This window comes from Pseudopipra pipra, unplaced genomic scaffold (genome assembly GCF_036250125.1).
Source record: "Pseudopipra pipra isolate bDixPip1 unplaced genomic scaffold, bDixPip1.hap1 HAP1_SCAFFOLD_273, whole genome shotgun sequence".
NCBI classification, from domain to species: Eukaryota; Metazoa; Chordata; class Aves; order Passeriformes; family Pipridae; genus Pseudopipra; species Pseudopipra pipra.
This window is the reverse complement of record NW_026990752.1, coordinates 39,976-50,692: the sequence shown is the minus strand read 5'-3', so window position 1 is coordinate 50,692 and position 10,717 is coordinate 39,976. Positions and strand designations below refer to the sequence as shown.

Sequence of the window (10,717 nt, the reverse complement as noted above, 5' to 3'; positions counted from 1 at the left end):
TCTGGCAGGACTAACCCCGGGGCTTTTATGTCCAGCTGCTGTGCTGTGTGTGCCTGCAGGTCAGAAAAGCTGGCAGTGCAGTCCCTCTGCTTTGGTTGCTGTGTCTCTTTGGGAGTTCTTTCGGAGGGCAATGAGAGAGCGATTTGGTTTGAAGGGGACCTTTAAAGGGCACCCTGTCTTCCGTAGGCAGGGGCACCTTCCACTCTCATCCCCGGTTGGATGCTGCAAGTCCCATCCAGCCTGGCCTGGAACACTTGCAGGGATCCAGGGGCAGCCTCGGCTTCCCTGTGCGGTGTGCTCTAATAGCTCTCCACTGGCATCAGGAAAAATGTTGTCAGCACCTTTTGTGCGACGATGGTAAGCGGGACCCGGGTGAAAATTGCCTTCTCTGAGGTGCAGAGGGAAATAATTCTCCTTTGAAGTCAAATGTACTGGGTTTTGCACGAGTCTCGTCTGCCTTCTGTTTGAATTGCTTTCTCTTCTCGGCAGTTATTTGAAATTAAACTTTTATTTTGTGTCTCCCCCTTCAGCATCCTGTACAAGACAAAGCTACCTTTCTTTCCTCGTGGGAATGGACCGGCCGGGCTTTGGCAATCTGGCCCCTCGAAAGACTAAAGTGACCTCTTCCAGCAGGGGAAGACTGAAGCAAGGGGTGCCAGGAAGAACTGGAGTCTCTGGAGAATAAAAGCTGGAAGCGTGCCCCCGAAAATCCCCAGCCCCGGGTGGTCAGTGGTCTGACTTGCACGGACCGGTGGCCTTGGCCAGGAGCGGTCCTGCGGGAAGCGCCTTTGCCCAGCCTGTAATTTTAATTTTCTCTTGGATGCTTGGCAAAGCCCCCCTGGGTGAGCCCCGGTGCCTGGCAGGAGCAGAGCGGGCTTCCAGGGAGGCATTCACCCGGTCAGCGTCAGGAACCATCCTAACTGAGGCCTCGGTGAGTGCTTTTTGTATGACTGGACAGTGAAGCTGTCTGTGGGAATGACCTGGCTGGTGCTCGTTGTACTCCTAATTAAAGTGTCTTTTACTCCGTGTTCCCAGGCTGCCTCTTTCCCTTCGGTCGACGTGGACACTGTGCCGGACGCCTCTGGCAGGACTAACCCCGTGGCTTTTATGTCCAACGTGCTGTGCTGTGTGTGCCTGCAGGTAAGAAAAGCTGGGAGTGCAGTCCCTCTGCTTTGATTGCTGTGTCTCTTTGGTAGTGATTTTGGAGGGGAATCCCAGAGCGATTTGGTTTGAAGGGGACCTTCAAAGGCCAGCCTGCCTTCCGTGGGCAGGGACACCTTCCCCTATCATCCCCGGCTGGATGCTCCGAGTCCCATCCAGCCTGGCCTGGAACACTTGCAGGGATGGGGCAGGCTCGGCTTCCGTGTGCGGTGTGCTCTAATATCTCTCCACTGTCATCAGGAAAAATGTTGTCAGCGTGTTTTGTTGGACGATGGTAAGCAGGACCCGGGTGAAAATGACATTCTGTTAGGTGCAGAGGGAAATAATTCTCCTTTGAAGTCAAATGTATTCAGATTTGCACGAGTCTTGTCTGCCTTATGTTTGAATTGCTTTCTATTTTAGGCAGTTGTTTTAAATTAAACTTTTATTTTGTGTCTCCCCCCCAGTATCCTGTCCAAGACCAAGCTACCTTTCCTCGTGGGAAGGGACCGGCCGGGCTTTGGCAATCTGGCCCCTCGAAAGACTAAAGTGACCTCTTCCAACAGGGGAAGACTGAAGCAAGCGGTGCCAGAAAGAACTGGAGTTTCTGGAGAATAAAAGCTGGAAGCGTGCCCCCGAAAATCCCCAGCCCCGGGTGGTCAGTGGTCTGACTTGCACGGACCGGTGGCCTTGGCCAGGAGCGGTCCTGCGGGAAGCGCCTTTGCCCAGCCTGTAATTTTAATTTCCATTGGATGCTTGGCAAAGCCCCCCTGGGTGAGCCCCAGTGCCTGGCATGAGCGGAGCGGGCTTCCAGGGAGGCATTCACCCGGTCAGCGTCAGGAACCATCCTAACTGAGGCCTCGGTGAGTGCTTTTTGTATGACTGGACAGTGAAGCTGTCTGTGGGAATGACCTGGCTGGTGCTCGTTGTACTCCTAATTAAGGTGTCTTTTACTCCGTGTTCCCAGGCTGCCTCTTTCCCTTCGGTCGCCGTGGACACTGTGCCGGACACCTCTGGCAGGACTAACCCCGGGGCTTTTATGTCCAGCGTGCTGTGCTGTGTGTGCCTGCAGGTAAGAAAAGCTGGCAGTGCAGTCCCTCTACTTTGATTGCTGTGTCTCTTGGGTAGCGATTTTGGAGGGGAATCCCAGAGCGATTTGGTTTGAAGGGGACCTTCAAAGGCCAGCCTGTCTTCCGTGGGCAGGGACACCTTCCACTGTCCCCGGTTGCTCCGAGTCCCGTCCAGCCTGGCCTGGAACACTTGCAGGGATGGGGCAGGCTCAGTTTCCCTGTGCAGTGTGCTCTAATATCTCTCCACTGGCATCCTGAAAAATGTTGTCAGTGTGTTTTGTTGGACGACGCTAGGCAGGACCTGGGTGAAAAGGACATTCTCTGAGGTGCTGGGAGAAGGAGGACTCGTGCGGGCACCTCCAGAGACAGCGGGAACGGGAGCGTGCTGCGGAGAAGGAAAATTCCAGGGGGTGGGTGCCGAGAAATTTGTCCTTCCCTTGCCCTGTGCTCTGCACTCAGCAATGGGTCAAGTGCAGAAGTTTCCTGGGGACCCTGGAAAATGAGGCCGGGTCTGCTAAGAAAAGTGGGGCCAAAGGAGCAGGACCTGGGTCTGCGAGCGTGGGAGAAACAAGGGCCGGGTCATCCTCTGCCTCCAGGAGGGAGGGCAGCAGGAAAGGCCACGGACTAAAGCACTGAAGTGCCGTTCCCCAGGGAGCCCCTGCCCAGCACTGAACTTGCTTGTGCACTTGCTGTCCCTTTGCCAGCGGAGCCGAAGCGTCGGGTGCGGGTGCCGGGGGGATGGAGCTGCCAAGGACAAACTGGGAGGGGGTTTGCGAAGGAAGGGGGTAGAAGGAGCTCTTGACGTGCTTTTTTTACTTCTTCATCCCACAGAATTGCCACGAGAGGAAATACCTCAGAGGGGCTTCCCTCCAGATAAGCCCTGAATATGCCAGGAGGTTTCAGCCGGGAGAAAGGAGCTGTGGAAGAAAAGCAGCCTAAAAGTAGCCAGCGGGGATCATCAGGTTTTCCAGGCAAGAAGAACAAGGAGAGAGATGAGGGAATGGGGTTCCAATTCCTAATGATTTGGTGGGTGCAGGAATGATTTGTGTGTGTTTTCCAGTCCCTTTTGATTCCTGAGATGATTTTAAAATGATGGCTTTAGCAATCAACTAAATCGGAGATGTTGTTTTTGAGAGGAAATGGTGCCAAATAAATGCAGAGTTTTGGGTCAGTTTTGGGGATGATTTGGGTCAGTTTTTGGGGCCAGTTTGGGGTCATTGTTTGGGGTGATTTGGGTCAGTTTTGGGTCAGCTTTTGGGATGATTGGGGTCAGTTTTGGGTCAGCTTTTGGGGATGATTGGGGTCAGTTTTTGGGGTCAGTTTTGGGTCATTGTTTGGTGTGTTTTGGGTCAATTTTTGGGGAGCACTGGGTGTTACTGGGGGTTGTTGGGGAGTACTGGGTGTTTACTGGGGAGCACTGAGTGTTACTGGGGGTTGTTGAGGAGCACTGGGTGTTACTGGGGTGCACTGGGGAGCACTGGGTGTTACTGAGGGTTGTTGGGGAGCACTGGGTGTTACTGGGGAGCACTGGGAGAGAAGATGAAAAATAAAGAGAATAAAAAATAAACGAAATAAAAAAGGAAATATTAAAAAAACAAAAGAAAATTAAAAAAAAAAAAAGGCAAAAAAACTAAAAAGGAAATAAAATGAAAAGGAAATAAGAGAAAAAAAAAAAAAAAAAGAAACCCCTTCTTGGGCACCCCATTTCCTTTCCTCCCCCCCTCCCCGAACCGTAAATTGCGGGGTCATCACCCCAAAAATGTGAGAAGGGGACCCCAAAATGTGGGTGGGGGAACCCCAGGGAGCCGAAAAAGTGGAGGGGGAGCCGCAGTAAGAAAGCGAAGCCGGGCGGTCGGGCGGCGGGGTGGGGGGGGCAGCCGAGGTGGGGACGCCGGCGCATGCGCGGTCGTTGGCAAGACGCCGGCGATCACGTGGTAAGTAAGGGCAGCCAGGAGCGGGACCGGCGACGCATGCGCAGTGGCTCTCGTGCCGGTGCAGCGCTCCCTGCTCGAGTTAAGGGCCGGTTCGGGCGGCAGGGCGGGACTGGCGGTCTCCCGTCTCTCCCGGGGTGTGTGTGGGGGGAATAACATGAAGATTTTTTTGGGGTGAAAGCGCAGAAATTAGCCAGGAGGGACGCTAATTTGGGTAAACTCGGTCACCGGAAGTAGAGAGCGACCGGAAGTCCTCCAAGGCCCCGGCGCGGAAGTCCGCCAAGCCCACAGTAAAGATGGCGCCGCCAGGACCGGAACGACCACACTAAAGATGGCGCCCCTGCCCGGAAGGCCGCCAAGCCCACAGTAAAGATGGCGCCGCCAGGACCGGAATGACCACACTAAAGATGGCGGCGCGGCGCTCCGCCCTCCCGCCTCGTTCCGCTCCGCTCCCCTCCCGCCCCCGCTCCCCCCCCCCGCTCCCCTCCGCTCCCGCTCCCGCCGTGCCCCGGAGATGCTGTCGGAGCTGCGCCGCCGCCTTCCCCCCCCCCCCCAGGAAGCGACCCACGGCGCCAGATCCGACGGAAATCGTCCCCGGGGTAAGCTGGGCGCGGCGGTTCGGCGCGGCCGCTCTTCTGCCTCTCCCGCGGCCATCGGCGACTGCAGGCAGGGGAAGCGACAGGCAAGTTTCTCGCCTCTGCGGAGAAACTTGCACCTGCGTGCCGCCGCAGGGCCGGGTTCGGATGTGCCCTGGCATTGCACACGCACCACACCCCCCCGCGGGGAGGGTGTGCGCTGCCTCGGGGCCCCTGTCTGTGCTGCCGGGAGAGAGAAATCCTTTGGGAAGCTGGGCGGGAAACAGCAGCTCTGTGAACTGCTCAGCTTTTCCTAGGCAAGGGCAGGTTTTCGGGAAGAAAGGCCCGTACGCGCGAAAGGCGCCGCGGGTCTCGCCAAGGTGGGGGGGGGGGGGGGGGCGCGGCTGCAGTGCCGCGCGCGGCTGCAGTGCCGCTCCCGGCCGTGTCCGCCAGGCGGCGACTGTGAGGCAGGGCCCGGCGCTCGGGGGCGCTCTCGCAAGCGACGCCCCCGGGAAAGCGGCGGGCTTTGGGCGCTGCCGGCCTTCCCCCGGAGCGCCCGGGCTGGCCCGGCGCCTGGCAAAACCTCTGAGGGAAAAGGCAAGGAACAGCTGCGCTTCTTCTGCCCTTTCTTTAGCCGGGGACTGGAACACAGACAAAATCGAGGGGCTCTTTGACCTGGGCAGGCTCCGAGCGTTTTTCAGCCTTCCTTCGCAGGGCATTCTCACCCTCCGAAAAGCTGAAAGGCTTTAACAGCTGGAGACGCGCCTGCAGCTGTGCAAATTAATGTAGTTTCTTTTAGGAAACGAAGGGGAAGTTTTCCTGTTGGGAGCCTAAATACCGAGTCTACTCTGCTTTTTCAATCAGGTGACGAAGCTTATGGAAAAAAAGACCAAAGGCCTCGAGGTGAGTACATTCTACCGAGTTCTGCTTTTCTGGGATCCGTTTGGGAAAACCACGTGAAATTCTAAAAAGCTTCTCTCCGTGTTTTCTAGTTGTTTTTTCAGCCTTGGTCTAAGTTTCCTGTAGAAAAGGGCATAGAATTATTAGAACAGACAAACTAGGCTTTCTCGGGAGAGATGGAAGAAAAGTCTGCTGATTGCAGTTCTGCTTTTCTTGTCTTCCCTTCGACTGTCATTTTCTCTCCCCTGCTGTTCAAATAGGCAGCAATTAATTGCTCTGCTGAAGAGTTTGCTGTACCAAGTGTCTGTCAAATGGATGCCTTGAACTCAAGATAGCACCTGCTCCTTAGTTACAAAACGTTCCTCACAGGAAATTTTCAGGCGTGCCCATAAATCTCCTCGCTGTTTGTTTGGGAGAACAGGGTTTTCTCGTCTGTAACAGAATAGTCGTGGCATTTGCTAGGGAATGCTGGTGGCAATCTAGTCAGGAGAGGACCCCGTGCTTCACTAATTTTCCCTTTTTGCTGTTGGGGGTGACTTCTTCCCAGGGATGTTCTTCTTGACCCCCCGGGGCAAACGGAGGTGTCAGCGTCAGGAGCCATCCTAACTGAGGCCCCGGTAGGTGAGTGCTTTTTGTGTGACTGGACGGTGAAGCTGTCTGTGGGAATGACCTGGCTATTGCTCAGTGTAGTCCTAATTAAGGTGTCTTTTACTCCGTGTTCCCAGGCTCCCTCTTTCCCTTCGGTCGCCGTGGACACTGTGCCGGACGCCTCTGGCAGGACTAACCCCGGGGCTTTTATGTCCAGCGTGCTGTGCTGTGTGTGCCTGCAGGTCAGAAAAGCTGGCAGTGCAGTCCCTCTGCTTTGGTTGCTGTGTCTCTTTGGGAGTTCTTTCGGAGGGCAATGAGAGAGCGATTTGGTTTGAAGGGGACCTTTAAAGGGCACCCTGTCTTCCGTAGGCAGGGGCACCTTCCACTCTCATCCCCGGTTGGATGCTGCAAGTCCCATCCAGCCTGGCCTGGAACACTTGCAGGGATCCAGGGGCAGCCTCGGCTTCCCTGTGCGGTGTGCTCTAATAGCTCTCCACTGGCATCAGGAAAAATGTTGTCAGCACCTTTTGTGCGACGATGGTAAGCGGGACCCGGGTGAAAATTGCCTTCTCTGAGGTGCAGAGGGAAATAATTCTCCTTTGAAGTCAAATGTACTGGGTTTTGCACGAGTCTCGTCTGCCTTCTGTTTGAATTGCTTTCTCTTCTCGGCAGTTATTTGAAATTAAACTTTTATTTTGTGTCTCCCCCTTCAGCATCCTGTACAAGACAAAGCTACCTTTCTTTCCTCGTGGGAATGGACCGGCCGGGCTTTGGCAATCTGGCCCCTCGAAAGACTAAAGTGACCTCTTCCAGCAGGGGAAGACTGAAGCAAGGGGTGCCAGGAAGAACTGGAGTCTCTGGAGAATAAAAGCTGGAAGCGTGCCCCCGAAAATCCCCAGCCCCGGGTGGTCAGTGGTCTGACTTGCACGGACCGGTGGCCTTGGCCAGGAGCGGTCCTGCGGGAAGCGCCTTTGCCCAGCCTGTAATTTTAATTTTCTCTTGGATGCTTGGCAAAGCCCCCCTGGGTGAGCCCCGGTGCCTGGCAGGAGCAGAGCGGGCTTCCAGGGAGGCATTCACCCGGTCAGCGTCAGGAACCATCCTAACTGAGGCCTCGGTGAGTGCTTTTTGTATGACTGGACAGTGAAGCTGTCTGTGGGAATGACCTGGCTGGTGCTCGTTGTACTCCTAATTAAAGTGTCTTTTACTCCGTGTTCCCAGGCTGCCTCTTTCCCTTCGGTCGACGTGGACACTGTGCCGGACGCCTCTGGCAGGACTAACCCCGTGGCTTTTATGTCCAACGTGCTGTGCTGTGTGTGCCTGCAGGTAAGAAAAGCTGGGAGTGCAGTCCCTCTGCTTTGATTGCTGTGTCTCTTTGGTAGTGATTTTGGAGGGGAATCCCAGAGCGATTTGGTTTGAAGGGGACCTTCAAAGGCCAGCCTGCCTTCCGTGGGCAGGGACACCTTCCCCTATCATCCCCGGCTGGATGCTCCGAGTCCCATCCAGCCTGGCCTGGAACACTTGCAGGGATGGGGCAGGCTCGGCTTCCGTGTGCGGTGTGCTCTAATATCTCTCCACTGTCATCAGGAAAAATGTTGTCAGCGTGTTTTGTTGGACGATGGTAAGCAGGACCCGGGTGAAAATGACATTCTGTTAGGTGCAGAGGGAAATAATTCTCCTTTGAAGTCAAATGTATTCAGATTTGCACGAGTCTTGTCTGCCTTATGTTTGAATTGCTTTCTATTTTAGGCAGTTGTTTTAAATTAAACTTTTATTTTGTGTCTCCCCCCCAGTATCCTGTCCAAGACCAAGCTACCTTTCCTCGTGGGAAGGGACCGGCCGGGCTTTGGCAATCTGGCCCCTCGAAAGACTAAAGTGACCTCTTCCAACAGGGGAAGACTGAAGCAAGCGGTGCCAGAAAGAACTGGAGTTTCTGGAGAATAAAAGCTGGAAGCGTGCCCCCGAAAATCCCCAGCCCCGGGTGGTCAGTGGTCTGACTTGCACGGACCGGTGGCCTTGGCCAGGAGCGGTCCTGCGGGAAGCGCCTTTGCCCAGCCTGTAATTTTAATTTCCATTGGATGCTTGGCAAAGCCCCCCTGGGTGAGCCCCAGTGCCTGGCATGAGCGGAGCGGGCTTCCAGGGAGGCATTCACCCGGTCAGCGTCAGGAACCATCCTAACTGAGGCCTCGGTGAGTGCTTTTTGTATGACTGGACAGTGAAGCTGTCTGTGGGAATGACCTGGCTGGTGCTCGTTGTACTCCTAATTAAGGTGTCTTTTACTCCGTGTTCCCAGGCTGCCTCTTTCCCTTCGGTCGCCGTGGACACTGTGCCGGACACCTCTGGCAGGACTAACCCCGGGGCTTTTATGTCCAGCGTGCTGTGCTGTGTGTGCCTGCAGGTAAGAAAAGCTGGGAGTGCAGTCCCTCTGCTTTGATTGCTGTGTCTCTTGGGTAGCGATTTTGGAGGGGAATCCCAGAGCGATTTGGTTTGAAGGGGACCTTCAAAGGCCAGCCTGTCTTCCGTGGGCAGGGACACCTTCCACTGTCCCCGGTTGCTCCGAGTCCCATCCAGCCTGGCCTGGAACACTTGCAGGGATGGGGCAGGCTCAGTTTCCCTGTGCAGTGTGCTCTAATATCTCTCCACTGGCATCCTGAAAAATGTTGTCAGTGTGTTTTGTTGGACGACGCTAGGCAGGACCTGGGTGAAAAGGACATTCTCTGAGGTGCTGGGAGAAGGAGGACTCGTGCGGGCACCTCCAGAGACAGCGGGAACGGGAGCGTGCTGCGGAGAAGGAAAATTCCAGGGGGTGGGTGCCAAGAAATTTGTCCTTCCCTTGCCCTGTGCTCTGCACTCAGCAATGGGTCAAGTGCAGAAGTTTCCTGGGGACCCTGGAAAATGAGGCCGGGTCTGCTAAGAAAAGTGGGGCCAAAGGAGCAGGACCTGGGTCTGCGAGCGTGGGAGAAACAAGGGCCGGGTCATCCTCTGCCTCCAGGAGGGAGGGCAGCAGGAAAGGCCACGGACTTAAAGCACTGAAGTGCCGTTCCCCAGGGAGCCCCTGCCCAGCACTGAACTTGCTTGTGCACTTGCTGTCCCTTTGCCAGCGGAGCCGAAGCGTCGGGTGCGGGTGCCGGGGGGATGGAGCTGCCAAGGACAAACTGGGAGGGGGTTTGCGAAGGAAGGGGGTAGAAGGAGCTCTTGACGTGCTTTTTTTACTTCTTCATCCCACAGAATTGCCACGAGAGGAAATACCTCAGAGGGGCTTCCCTCCAGATAAGCCCTGAATATGCCAGGAGGTTTCAGCCGGGAGAAAGGAGCTGTGGAAGAAAAGCAGCCTAAAAGTAGCCAGCGGGGATCATCAGGTTTTCCAGGCAAGAAGAACAAGGAGAGAGATGAGGGAATGGGGTTCCAATTCCTAATGATTTGGTGGGTGCAGGAATGATTTGTGTGTGTTTTCCAGTCCCTTTTGATTCCTGAGATGATTTTAAAATGATGGCTTTAGCAATCAACTAAATCGGAGATGTTGTTTTTGAGAGGAAATGGTGCCAAATAAATGCAGAGTTTTGGGTCAGTTTTGGGGATGATTTGGGTCAGTTTTTGGGGCCAGTTTGGGGTCATTGTTTGGGGTGATTTGGGTCAGTTTTGGGTCAGCTTTTGGGATGATTGGGGTCAGTTTTGGGTCAGCTTTTGGGGATGATTGGGGTCAGTTTTTGGGGTCAGTTTTGGGTCATTGTTTGGTGTGTTTTGGGTCAATTTTTGGGGAGCACTGGGTGTTACTGGGGGTTGTTGGGGAGTACTGGGTGTTTACTGGGGAGCACTGAGTGTTACTGGGGGTTGTTGAGGAGCACTGGGTGTTACTGGGGTGCACTGGGGAGCACTGGGTGTTACTGAGGGTTGTTGGGGAGCACTGGGTGTTACTGGGGAGCACTGGGAGAGAAGATGAAAAATAAAGAGAATAAAAAATAAACGAAATAAAAAAGGAAATATTAAAAAAACAAAAGAAAATTAAAAAAAAAAAAAGGCAAAAAAACTAAAAAGGAAATAAAATGAAAAGGAAATAAGAGAAAAAAAAAAAAAAAAAAGAAACCCCTTCTTGGGCACCCCATTTCCTTTCCTCCCCCCCTCCCCGAACCGTAAATTGCGGGGTCATCACCCCAAAAATGTGAGAAGGGGACCCCAAAATGTGGGTGGGGGAACCCCAGGGAGCCGAAAAAGTGGAGGGGGAGCCGCAGTAAGAAAGCGAAGCCGGGCGGTCGGGCGGCGGGGTGGGGGGGGCAGCCGAGGTGGGGACGCCGGCGCATGCGCGGTCGTTGGCAAGACGCCGGCGATCACGTGGTAAGTAAGGGCAGCCAGGAGCGGGACCGGCGACGCATGCGCAGTGGCTCTCGTGCCGGTGCAGCGCTCCCTGCTCGAGTTAAGGGCCGGTTCGGGCGGCAGGGCGGGACTGGCGGTCTCCCGTCTCTCCCGGGGTGTGTGTGGGGGGAATAACATGAAGATTTTTTTGGGGTGAAAGCGCAGA

General features: G+C 55.0%; 3 long non-coding RNA genes across 5 annotated transcripts; all 3 read left to right on the top strand.

Annotated features, from left to right (window-relative positions):
- Positions 1–1,016: 1,016 nt before the first annotated feature.
- Positions 1,017–1,782, top strand: LOC135408256 (uncharacterized). Its single transcript, XR_010427427.1, has 2 exons — positions 1,017–1,140; positions 1,608–1,782. It is a non-coding gene; the product is annotated as an uncharacterized LOC135408256 (long non-coding RNA).
- Positions 1,783–2,070: 288 nt separating this feature from the next.
- Positions 2,071–3,381, top strand: LOC135408255 (uncharacterized). Its single transcript, XR_010427426.1, has 2 exons — positions 2,071–2,620; positions 3,042–3,381. It is a non-coding gene; the product is annotated as an uncharacterized LOC135408255 (long non-coding RNA).
- Positions 3,382–4,635: 1,254 nt separating this feature from the next.
- LOC135408251 (uncharacterized) lies at positions 4,636–9,769 on the top strand. 3 transcript variants are annotated; one of them, XR_010427422.1, is made up of 5 exons: positions 4,636–4,740; positions 5,581–5,619; positions 6,164–6,237; positions 8,495–9,007; positions 9,430–9,769. It is a non-coding gene; the product is annotated as an uncharacterized LOC135408251 (long non-coding RNA). The 3 variants fall into 3 exon arrangements; XR_010427421.1 differs by lacking the exon at positions 4,636–4,740 and having other exon boundaries at positions 5,418–5,619; XR_010427420.1 differs by lacking the exons at positions 4,636–4,740; positions 5,581–5,619 and having other exon boundaries at positions 6,113–6,237.
- The last annotated feature ends 948 nt before the right edge of the window (positions 9,770–10,717 follow it).